We start from the raw sequence: 13,023 nt of genomic DNA on the forward strand, positions 1-13,023 counted from the left end.
TGCTGGTAGCTGCAGCATGGTGGTGCTTATCTGAGTTGGGAACAGTGCTCATTTTATTGCAGGTTTAGGCGGAATGTGATCTGTAACTTGCTTATGAGCTTTTTTTTTTTTTTTTTTTTTTTTTTTTTATGAAACAGTGTCAAACATCAATATATATACTGCCAGTCCAGTTCTTCTGTCAAAGCAGGACAAGTGATTGGCTTGTCACAGTCTGCCCATCAGCAGCCTTTGCTGGCAGCTGCTCCATGGCCACTGCCCCCCAGGTGCTGGGCCTTGCTGCCCAGTGTGGAGGCTGCGTCCCAGGACTGCCTCCCACTGCCTCCCAGGACTGAGGCCAACTTGAGCACTCTGAAGGTTTCTCCTTTTCTGAGAGCCACACAGCATCACCCTGCTGCCCCTGCCCTGCCCTGGCTCCTCTGCACTGCCCCAGGATGCCAGCCTCCTGTCCAGGTGTCCTCATCATCCTCCCACTGCTGCTCGGTGCAGCCTCAGTCAAGCACCACAGAGGCTGGTGCGATGAGGCAGTATGCTCCTCCAGTGCTCTGCTATCCCCTGGCTGTGGCTTTCCCCTCTTCCTCACAGCCATCAGCCCTCCCTCTTCTTCCGCACACACTCATCACCTTGCTTGCTGAATCATTTTTTTCCTTTGGTATTTTTTTTCCTTTGACCACCTTGATCTTGCTTTACAAGTTGATGCATTTACATTCAAACCCACCAGCCTGCTTCCTGTTTGCTCCCCTGCCATAAGCCAAATCTCATACTTTGAAGAGAACCTGGGGTGTGTGCACCCTGCCATCACAAGGCCTTCAAGGTGCTCTCCTGTAGCATCCTTGTAGCCAGACCAGCAAGACAAGGACACAGAAACGGCCAACACCAGCTATGGGCAGGTTGGCTGTAGTGTGAGACCCTGGGGTACCCGGGACCAGAAGCCACAAATGGGCACAGGGAGCTGAGACTTGACAGGAGGACAGGGTTTGTCCCATGAGGGTGGTCAGACCCTGGCTCCAGACTCAGAGAACTTTGTCAAGGCAAGTTTCAAACATCTTCAAGGACAGAGAGCCAAAAAAGACCCGTTCTGATCAGCCCTGCTCTGAGACATTCCCAGAGGTCCCTGTCCTTAGCTCAGAGCTCTGTCCCTTTTCCTTCAAAAGACAAAAGAAATTGTTCATGTCTTAGCCGTGCTAAGACAATTTATCCCCCCCACTGCTGCATCCACACCTGGTATATCAGACACAAACCCAGACAACTCTTCCTTCTACTTGTCTCTTATCTGCTGCTAATGCCCTGGAAGTGTTTTCTGGACACTGTCACCTGCTGTCCTCTCTTGCACAGGCTGCTCAGGAAGGGAAATTTTCCATCCCTGCCATGTCCTGGGTTTGGCTGAGCCAGGCCATCTCTCACTTAAAGCCCCTTCCACGTGCCCCAGAGCCACTGTGGTCGCATGGCATCCAGGTTCTCCCTGGAGCGCAGAGAGAGGGAATGCAGAACATCTTCATCCTTAATATACAAAGGAATACATTCCTCCTTAATCCCCTGCCCGTCTTTCCAGAACAAGCGGCATCCTCTGGTATTAATATTCCAGTCATGCGGCTTAGCCCACCAAGCCTTTGTTATGCCAATTAAATCATAATCTTGATCATGCTTAAGACTTCCAGCTCCTTTTGTTTATCCCTTGCCAGCACACCGATGCAGAAGCCGTTTGGCAGCCTGACCCCCCCCCCCATCCTCTCATGTCCCCAAGGGCTGCATCTGAAATGCCACCTCCCGTAGCACAGGCAGCTCTTCCCAGCACTGGCCAGGACCTCACTGTGGCCCCACGGGGACATGGGTGGCTGTGCCTCAGTGGCACGGCTCTTTGTCTGCTTCCTCATGCTATGCCCATGTGGCAAGGCCGAACCTCTAGGGTCCTGGCATAGGGGCCCAGCTGCTGCGGCCCGCCCCCCCCCCCCAGCTGTGTCCCAGAGCCACAGGATCACCGGATGGCCGAGGTCGGAGGCACCTCTGGACAACACCTGGTCCAGCCCCCCTGTCCAAAAGGGCCACCTGCAGCAGGACTGTGTCCAGGGCAGGTCGCAGCCTCATGCAGCACCGAGGCTTCCCGGCTGTTGCAGGTGATGCAGGAGGAAAGTGGCATGAGCGCTGCACCCATTCTTTCCTCACACTATCAGTGCCAAACAGGAGATGGAGCAAGGCTGCCCTGAATGCTGGGGTGGCAGAATGAAGGTGAGCAGAAAGCACCAGTGCTTGGACAACATCTTGCTCCTTGAAGTGGTCTCAGTGGTGCTGAAGAGCCTAAGGGGGCTGGGGGCAGAGGTGATACCAGTCCTTTGGCCTTAGACCTGCATGGGGACCCAGGGAGGTGGGGATGTCCTGGGTAGCCAGGGGGACAAGGCCTCTCTCAGGGCCCCTTTGTGCTGACTGCAGAGCACCACGGTGTGAGTTAAGGTGCCTCTGTGAGTGTGCGCATGGAAAAATGATGAGAGCCAAACCCATGGTGCACAGCCATTTCCCAACACAGAGAAAGACAGGTTCGGGTTCTTCCAGACACAAGGCAACGCTTCAGCATGTTAAGGGCCTGATGCACATCTGTCCTGGTTTCAGTTAGGACAGTTATTTTTCCTCCTAGTAGCTGGTAGGGTGCTATGTTTTGGATTAGGATGAGAAGGGTGCTGATAACATGCTGATGTTTTAATTGCTGCAGAGCAGTGCTTACACCAAGCCAAGGACTTTTCAGCTTCTCTCTCTGTCCTGCCAGCGGGCAGGCTGGGGGTGCAGCAAGAGCTGGGAGGGGACAGACCCAGGACAGCTGACCCAAACTGGACAAAGGGCTATTCCATACCATCTGACATCATGCTAAACAATATATAGGGGTGGCTAGCCGGGGTGAGGGGCCGGCTGCTCGGGGTTGGGCTGGGCATCGGTCAGCGGGTGGTGAGCAATTGCATTGTACATCACTTGTTTGTACATATTATTATCATTATCATTATTTTCCTGTCTTAATAAACTGTCTTTATCTCAACTCACAGGCTTCACTTTCCCATTTCTCTCCCCCATCCCAGAGAGGGAGGGAGGAGGGTGAGCGAACGGCTGTGTGGTGTTTAGCTGCCAGCCGGGTTAAACCACAACAACATCCAAGTTCTGGACACACCTCCCTTGGGTTCAAGCCCTCTCCCAGTGCAGCTGAGCCCTCAGACACCACTGAGCCCTGCAGCTGGAGCAGCCCCTTCTTGAAGCAGCTCCTTGTTCCGCCTTATCCCATCCTGTGGGGCTGAGGTATGGCTCCTCTGGAGCAGCTGAGTTACTTCTCATTGCCCAGAGGCAAGCAATCTCAGCAGAACCCAGGGAAATCAATGGCATGAAGGAAAAATAGCTCATTAAACAGCCATAAACACAAATGCAAGGATCACTCACATCCTACCACTGCATCCATACAAACATCTGCTTGGCTTCCCAGATCCCTCTGGAAGGGAAGCTGAAGAACAGGCAGTGGCACGGGGCAGCTTTGCCAGGCTCCCTGTGCTCCATCAGCACCTGGAGGGCCATGAACCCCATCCACGCCCCATTGAGCATGGCTTTAGGGAGCTGCTTGGCACAGCACAGGAGCACTGCCGGGGTACTGGCGATACAGCTACACCAGGGGCAGGGCAGTGCAGATGCACCAGCCCCATCCTACCCAATGTGGGCATCGCCCTCCACCACAAGGAGTCCATGACCAGTTCTCACCCCGATGAATCTTCCTTCAGTTGCAGTGCTTGCAAAGTGCTGTTGGGCCAGGCTGGTACACGTGGAGTCAGGGTGTTCCCAGGACCAGTAGGCTCCTTTCTCCTGCCCTGGGGCTGCGAGTGCACCTTAGGCATCATCAGCATCCAGTGCTGCTGGGCTGTGTGCCTGCACACAGCTGCTGGGCTGTGTGCCTGGGGCTATTCTTGCCTCCTCCAGGAGGAAAAGACTGGAGGGGAAGAAGCCTCTGGTTATTTAGCCCAGCAGCAAGGACAATGTGTGTCAGCTCATCAGACACTTGCTACTGCCAGGCTCTGCCACCAGCTGTTTAATGCAGAAAAAAAATTGTGTTGCAACCTGCATCAGGAGCAGCTGGCAGACAAAACCCTTTTGTGGGTCCTTGAAACATGTCCATAGCATGCAGAGGGACATAGCAGGGCTGGGGCTCTGGCCAGTGGCCAACCCATGAAATCCAGCAGGGACAGGAGCTCGGGACTGCCCGGGGAGACTTGTGAGAGCCCTCAGCAGCATCCAGGAGTGGAGGGGAGGTGTGAGTTGGAGATGAGAGGCTGAGGTTGGAGCAAAGGAGAAGGTTCTCCCTCCCTGAGGACCTTCAAACTGCTCGGTGAGTGTGGACTCCATCCTTGGGGGGTTTCAGGTCCAAGCTGGATAAAGCCCTGAGCACCCAGTCTGGTCCCACTGCTGACCCTGCATGACAGAGCCTGAGGGCCCTTCCAGTCTGAGCTGCCCCCGGGCCTTCAGGCCATGGTCTCTTCTGTAAAAGAACAGGGAAGAGAATAATGAGTGAGTATCTCAGGTCTCATATTTTACTGCAACAATTCTGTTACTGAGTGGGATGTTGAATGAGGAGAGTTTCCTCTTTCCAGACATGACAGCAAAACTTTTTTTTTTTTTTTCTTGACACAGTAAAACAATTTGCTCCTTTTACAGAAGTTATAGCAATTTTTAGGGAATAAAAATAAATTGTCTCGTTGCTTCATTACAAATCCTTTCAGTCCAACACTGCTATTTACCTGAAATTGATGGCACTAAATGCTTCCCATGTTCCATGCTCCTTGTTATGGTGTACGGCCGTACGCCTCATGCCCCTCTCCGGGAGCAGCACTGCCTGCTGTGGTTCCCCACACCCTGGTCCTGGGCAGAGGTGGCCTCATGCCACCGCATCCAGACGCTTGTGGGAGTGCGTGGCACTGAGCCTGGCACCAGCACAAGGGAGGCAAGCGGCTGTGCTGGGCTGGTCCTGGGGTCATCTCCCTGGAGGGGGACACCTCAGTCATGCGTCTGTAGGAAGGAGGGTGGGAGGAGGGGGTGGTTTGGGGCCTGAGAAAAGAAGCTGGGGGGGGGGGGGGGGAGGGAGCAAGAAAAGAGGGCTGGGGCAGTGTGAAAGCAAGCCAGAGAAACTTCAAAGGTGTATTTTGAAACAAGAATGAGGGCTTGTGACAGGACCGGTTGGGCAGGTAGCAGGGAATGGGGGCATGAAGAGCACCTGGCTGGGGTGAGGGTCCAAGGAGTGCATGAGCTGGCAGATGGGGGGGGCACAGGCAGGGGTGTGCATGCTTCAGGGTGCCCTGGTGCCTTTCCCCACTCAGAGACCCTGCAGGAGGTGCCAACCTTGGCCCATGTGCTGCCATGATGACAGAGGCACCATGCAGGGATGTGGCCATGTGCCCCTGCTTTTCAATGGTATCATGGGCTGTCACCCTGTCCTACCGCTCTGTAAAGTGCTCCCTGTCCCTGGTGAAGGCATCCCCAGGGCTTAGAGCTCCCTGGCAGCCAGGGCCACCAGGGCTGCAGGAGCCTGGGCTGTACCTTCAGTTTTTACCAGAACCTCTGTAATTTTAAGGATTTTTGAACATTTGGAAAATAAATAAATAAAATCAAGCAGCCAAGCCAGGCATTCTTCATCATGCCCCAGCAGCCGGGGCTCAGCAGCTGAGGCCTCCCCCCTGAACACTGATGGCTTTGATAGCCCTACATCCAACATCCCTGTATGCACCATCCCTGTGTGCAACATCCCCGTGTGCAACATCCCCCTGTGCGCTGTCGCCTGTGCTCACTCAGGCTATGGCTCTGTGAAACCTTTAATAGAGCTAAGGTTCATAAACCATTGTGAAGGGTTGCCTCACTGAGAGATTTGACCCCTTGTGACCAGCAACCTGTGTTGTGTTCCAGGCAAGCAGATATTGATAAGATCCAAGTCTGGAGCAGAGATGCCAATGCTGGGCTGTGAGTTACTGTCCTGGCCTTTTCCAAAGCTGGGGCTTTCTGCACTTTTTGATGGCACAGATGCTTGTTGATATTACCCCTCCAGGGAAACTTCAAGCAAGATCTGCTTGAAAGCCAGCCTGGAAATGCCTCCCTATGATCTCTTTTTCTCTACAATCAAGGAAGGCGCAATCTTTTCCAATGCCACAAAAAAAAAAAAAAACTCAGTATTAAATCTTCCCTTGCTACATTCATAAACCCACAGTTTTGGGTTCCTATTTGGAAATCTTGAAGCAAAACCTTTGAAAAATACAAAGCAAAAATGAATTGAAGGGAGAAGGAGGAAGAGGAGCACGCTGTACATGGGGGCCGTCAACACCAGCACAGCACCTGTCGATGCGACACAAGGCCTGTGTCCTGCAGGGTAGGGACTCCCTTCTGGCCCAGTGCTGCTGGGCCCCTTGGTCGGGCCTTCAGGGATGGATTAAGGAAAGGAGCAGGGCTGGGATCCCACAGCCATGTGGGGCCCCTCTGTCTCCCTGGGGGTTTGGCTTTAGGGCCAATGAGGGGCACAGCCACCTGCTCCGTTTCCCAGGCCCACATCCTACCCCGCTCAGCACCCGGCCTTGGGGCCCTGGGCTGTGGCCGCCTGTGGCGACTGAAGGCAGCAGCCTGAGCGTGCCTCAGCCCTGCCAGGGATGCTGGATGGTGGCATGAGGGAGGCAGCACAGAGGGATGGTGCCGCTCAGCCCCGGGGTCTTGCTCACTCCCCTGATGAGAAGCAGTAATTGGGCTGCTCCTCTCTGCCCTGCATTCTGTGCAGCTGGTGAGCCAGTGCTTGGACTGCAGGAAGCAGTTCAGGCCCTGCTTGTCACAATGCTGATTTTCTCCTCTCGCCCCAGGCAGAAGAGGATGAGGACAGAAGGCCCAGCTGGCAGCATCCAGCACTGTGCTGCACACCAAGCTGCCTGGCTTTGCACGTGCCCTCTCCAAAACTGTGGCTGGCAGCTCACCAGGGGTGCCACAGCCTGCAGGCTCCTCTGCTTGAAAAGTCTTGGTCCTCTGTTGCATTACCCCTGGGACACCGAATGGACCATGTGAGCTCATCCCATCCCATTTGCACTGCCAGCCCCTCCTTTTCAAAACCCATATTGCCCCATAAAGCTTGTGGTCCAAGGCAGATTTATTACATGCCTTTATTCTGTCATTGCGTAGCTCTGCTGCCTGGTCTATGGCCCATCAGCATGGCTGCACAAGCTGTGCCTGGCAGCACCTCAGCAATAGGGTTCTGTCACTTCCTCTTCCTGCGAAGCTCAGAGGACATGGAGAGGCGGGGTGAGGGGACCCAGCCAGGGGACAGCCTAGAGGCACTGGAGGGTCAATCTGGGAAAAGCTGCAAGACCTCACTGCTCTCGGTTGTGCCTCGCGTCCCTGTTTCCATGTAGGACACCAGCAGCTTGGGTGTCCTCGGAAAAGGATGCCCTCTTGCTCCAGTGCCCTTCCTGTAGACATTCATACAGTACCTTGCTCTGGGGACTACTCCAAACTCCAGTGCCCACCAGCTCCCACTGTGGCTGGATCTCACCAAGGCCTTGGTGTCCCCAGTAGCTGTGGTCATCTCCTTCACGGGGTCTCATCTCCTGCAGCAGGGGCACAGGAGGCAGCACGAGCTATGGGAGACATGCCCTCACCTCCAGCACAGACCTCTTTGGACCTGTAAGCTGAAAGCAAGCATCACTGTGACCAGCCTCAAATCCCTTCCATCCCTCTGAGTCATTCTACAGCTGTAACAACCCATGTGTCATCCTGTCGTTTCCCCACTTTATTTACAGCTGTGATTTAAGAGCTAAAGGTTGAAGGAAGCATAAGCATCCTCTGCTCATACTGCCCATGCTGGGAAGGGTCCCGGCTGCCAAAACAGAGTCTTCAAGCTGTAAAAGCACCAACAGCTGCTTCCCACCAGTGAGAGAGAGGATGGAAATGAGCTCTGGGGGCATTGCAGGAGGGAAGCACTAACAAATGTGTTCTGCTGCAGATTTACGGTGTAGCACTCAGGCAGAGCCAGCCCACAACGTCTCCCGATGGGGAGCAGGACCATGCAGGTGGGGGGGCATGGCACCTTGCCAGCACTGCCAATTAATTTCAAATAGTGCTGCTACCAGCATGTGGAGTCCTCCTGGCACAGGCCGCCCCTCCAGGCAGCCCCAGGCAAGCGGCAGCTCTGCAGAAAGCTGTTTCTCCAAGGCAAACTCCGTGTCAGCTGGAGGAGTCTGCTCCCCTCCAGATTTTTCCAGCCATATGCCCAGTGATGGAGGGGATGGAGCAGAAGAAAACTGGGGAAGAAAACCCATCAAGTCCTCCACATGGATGTTGCTGGAGTATCAATGGCACCTCGATGTCCTGAGCCAGCTCTCACTGAGTTTTTTTAGGAGCAACAAGCCTCTGAAGAAAGCTGGGGGGGAGGGGCAGGGGACAGAGACTTGGGGCTCCACCAAGGGCCTCTTTGCTGCCTCTCACAGAACCACAGTCCTCAAGAACAAAGCAGAAGCAGCTGTTCTGCCCTCCCTGCCGATGATTCCCCGAGCACCCTGCTACATTTTTTGGTGCGGAACCAAATGCTGCTGGGCTGTGCAGGGTGCCTGAGCTGAAGACGTCCTTCCTACAGCCACCCGGCATTCTGCAGGGCCCAGCCAGCAGAGCACAAGCTCTCCAGTTCTGGGACTCTCCTGGGGCCATGGCTGGGCTCCGTGCTGGTCAGGAGGGGACACCTACTGCTCTGGTGCTGCAGGAAGACCCTCCCCAGGCCTGCCCATCCATTGCCCCTTTTTTTCATCTCCCCTCCCTATCTCCTGTTCTTTTGTGTCCTCCACACATCATTTCTCCCAGATCCCTGACCCCAACCATGGTAGGGACATGGGCAGCCTCTGTCACAGAATCACAGAGTGGCTGAGGTTTGCAGGGCCCTCTGGAGCTCCTCTGGTGCCACCGCTGCTCCAGCAAGGACACACAGAGCAGCTCGCCCAGCACTATGTCCAGGCAGGACTCTCTCTGGTTTTCCATGCCTCTCTTACACCAGGGAGCACAGAACTGGACCCAGCACTCCACGTTTTGGAATGGCTTGGGTTGGAAGGGACCTCAAAGACCATCTAGTTCCAACCCCCCCCGCCATAGGGATGCCACCCACTAGATCAGGTTGCCCAGGGCCTCATCCAATTTGGCCTTGAACACCTCCAGGGACAGGGCATCCACAACCTCTCTGGGCAACCATGCCTCACCACCCTCTGAGTGAAGAATTTCCTTCTAACCTCTAGTCTAAATCTCCTCTCTTTTAGTTTAAAACCATTCCTCCTTGTCCTGTCATTATCTAATTGAGTGAAGAGTCACTCTCCATCTTTTTTATAAGTTCCCTTTAAGTACTGAAAAGCTGCAATGTGGTTCCCCCAGAGCCTTTTCTGTAAGCTGAACAGCCCCAGCTCTCTCAGCCTTTCTCCATAGGAGAGGTGCTCCAGCCCCTTGATCATCTTTGCGGCCCTCCTCTGGACCTGCTCTCACAGACCCTTGTCCTTCTTGTGCTGGGGGCCCCAGACCTGGATGCAGTACTCCAAGTGGGGCCTCACCAGGGCAGAGCAGAGGGGCACCATCACCTCCCTCCCCTGCTGCCACTCACTCCTGTCGATGCAGCCTGGGATGAAGTTGGCCTTCTAGGCTGCAAGCGTGCTCTGCTGGCTCATGTCAAGCGTTTAATCCATCAGAATCCCCAAGTCCTTCCCTCAATGAGTTCTTCTCCCAGTCTGTGCTCACATCTGGGATTGCCCTGACCCAGGTGCAGCACCTTGCACTTGGACTTGTTGAACCTGATGTGGTTCACATGGGCCCCCTTCTCCAGCCTGCCCAGGTCCCTTTGAATGCCATCTCTGCCTTCTTTGGTATCAACCGCACCGCTCAGCTTGGCGTCATCTGCAAACTTGCTGAGCACGCACTCGATCCCACTGTCCATGTCATTGATAAAGACGTTAAACAGCACCAGTCCTAGGGACAGACCCCGAGGGACACCGCTCATCACCAGCCTTCACCTGGACATGGAGCCACTGAGCACCACCCTGGGTGTGGCCTCCAAGCCAATTCCTTATCCACTGAATGGTCCACCCACCAAATCCACATCACTCCAATCTGGAGATCAGGATGTCATGAGGGACCGTGCCAAAGGCCTTACATAAGTCCAGATAGAGGACATTGGTCAGTCTTCCTTTGTCAACAGATGCAGTCACTCCATCGTAGAAAGCATGTGGACACACCAAGGCTGAGCAGAGGGACAGGAGCACCTCAACCTGCTGGCAACACTCCTAATGCAGCCCAGGACAATGTTGTCCACGTTTGCCATAATAGCTCATGGGCAAATTGGTATCCCCCAGGGTCTTCCCTGCTCTGCTGCTTCCCAGCCGGGTGCCCCCAGCATGTTCTGGGGCCTGGGCCTCTTCCTCCCCAGGGGCACCACTTGGCTCTTGCCCTTCTTGAACTGCAGGAGATTCCTGCCAGCCCCTTTCTCCAGCTGCCCAGGACCCTCTGCACAGCACTGTGACCCTCTGCTGCTTCAGCCACTCCTCCCAGCTTTGTGTCATCGGCAAACCTGCTGAAGGTGCGCTCTGTCCCCTCAGCCAGCTCCGTCATGAGGCAGTTGATCAGGACTGGACCCAGCATGGACCCTCTGGGTACTCTGCTCATTACTGGCCTCCAACCTGGCTTTGCTCCACTGATCAGCACCCCTGGGCTCAGCCATTCAGCTGGTTTTCAGCCCCCCCCCCCCACCTGTCTGTCCACGAAGCCCACCTTTCAGCAGCTTTTCCTGATGGCCACATGGGGCATGGTGACAAAGGCCTTCCTGAACATCCTATGCTCTCTTCACCCCTTCAGGCTGCTTATTTCGTCACAGAATTTGTGGAGCTGCTCAAACACAAAACTGCATGTCCTGAGCAAGGTGTGGCCTCCTATGAAGAGGCTCCTGGTGCAGAGCACGCCTGCCCTTCCCTCTCTGCACAGCCTGGGGAACCACTCTCACCTCCAGCAAGTGCCTTGGGTGCTGCTAGCTCCATGCCACACCATTTTTTTGGGTTGTCCCACTCCTGCGGCCATTGGTTTCCTCTCCCAGCACACCCAGGCAAACCCCCCCAGGGCTGACGGCTCCTTGGCACAAGCGCACCCAGCCCAGAAAATCGCAGTGGTTTCTTGAGGAGGTGTTAGGAACAAACCAGGCGTGATGCTGACACCCCAGCCCTCGGTCATGAATTACTGTGAGGCTGCTAGGGGTTAGGAAAATCCATCCCCGTTGTTTCATGTTTTGTGCTTGACAAAATAAACCAAATTTTGAATTTAACTGTATTTTCTTAAACAGAAAATAAGAGTTCTGCAGTCAATAAGCAGCCAGGTCCCCAAGGGCTCTTACTGCAGAGGAAGAATCGAGCCATCGCTATGCTAACAAGTATATTAGCTAATGAAAACAGTATTTAAAATAATCACAATATTTCTTTATTTGCATGTAAAGATGACATAATAAAAGATAATTAGCGGCATGTGAAGTAGTTCTACTACTCAATTTTCTCAGTTTAGATCATTAATTATCTTAGTAAAATGCATCATTATGGCTAATTTTAGAAAAATCTAGCAGCTGCAAGGTCATAGTGGGAACAATTTCAATTTGTAATTGGAAGAAACATGAAAGTGAGTCAGATAATCTTTTATTAGATAATAATAATGAATCACACGGGCACATATATTAAGTACTTTAAGAGGCAGAAAATGCACTGTATCATTTAATAATGTCATCAAATGGGCCTCAGTCATGGGCTGTTGGGGGTTCAGCTCTTGCTCCTGCCTCATTCTTGCTGCAAGGAGGGCAGGTGTGCTTTGGCAGCGTCCCCTCCTGTTACCAACACATCACGCCTTGTCCTGTTTTGGTATTGGCAAACATTTGGCCCCTGGCCTCCACATTCCATCCCCCTGGTCCCGGGGGACTCAGGGGCAGCATCACAACACCCAGCTGGGTCCAAGGGCACCACAAACACCTTCTGCTCCTGCCTGGTGCATGGTGAGAGTGAAATCGGAAACAACACTGGGGCCACATACATGCGCCTTTGACCATGAAACTGTGTATGGGGGCATCACCTCCGCCTTTCCCAGTAAAAGCTTTGCAAGAAAACCTGACCAGAGCACTGGAGCCATCTTGCATTACTTCTTCTTCATGATACCTGTAGCGAGGCTAAAAGCAGGGGTGAGCTCTGGTTTGCAGGGCAGGTGTTTTGGATGCACCATATAAAAGCAGAAAATGTTGCTGCTCCCACAGGCAGTAGGAAACAGCTTTACGCTTTGCAGGCACCTTCCTGGCTCCAGATACTCGCAGCAGCCCCCTCCCCAGCACCGCCGCACAGCAAGAGCAGTGCTTAGACAGAGGGGCTTGCCTCCAGCAGCGTGCGAAAACACAGGAGAGGGAGCAATCCAAGGCTGGGACCCCCGGGATGCTCCTGGTCACCACAGCAACGCCTGGAGATGTGGCCGGTTGCCACGACAACGCCACAGCCCAGGGATGCTCCATCAGCACCCATGTGGTCTGGGGAAACCCTGGCGTCACAGGTGCAGCTCACAGATGGTGCATTGGCACCTTGGCAGCCTGGGGACAGCCCAGTGGCATCCTGGCAGCACGGAGCAAATGCCACCCACAGCCACAGCTCAGCACAAGGCAGCCCCAGCCCCCACTGCCCTACTACCTCCCTCCTGGCAGACAGGCCTTCAATGACAGAGGGCAAATAACCGCAGAGGGAGGGGAGACTTGCTCCCTGTGGCCAAGGAAAGGTTTTTTTGGGGAGGAGTTTTGGGAGCAGCAGCTCCTGGCACAGCCACGGCAGGTAAGCTCCAAGCAGTGCTTGCTTGTCCCTACAAACCTAAGGTGACAACAGAGACAGCAGCTGCTTTGTGACCAGAAGCTGTGTTCCACAGAGCTAAGACTGGGGAAAAGTTGTCAGAAAAGAAGCCTGGTCAATGTGAAGCCAGGAACAGTGGCAGAATAGCGTGGTAAGTACCTCAAAG

The sequence above is a fragment of the Oxyura jamaicensis genome, chromosome 20 (genome assembly GCF_011077185.1).
Source record: "Oxyura jamaicensis isolate SHBP4307 breed ruddy duck chromosome 20, BPBGC_Ojam_1.0, whole genome shotgun sequence".
Classification (NCBI taxonomy): domain Eukaryota; kingdom Metazoa; phylum Chordata; class Aves; order Anseriformes; family Anatidae; genus Oxyura; species Oxyura jamaicensis.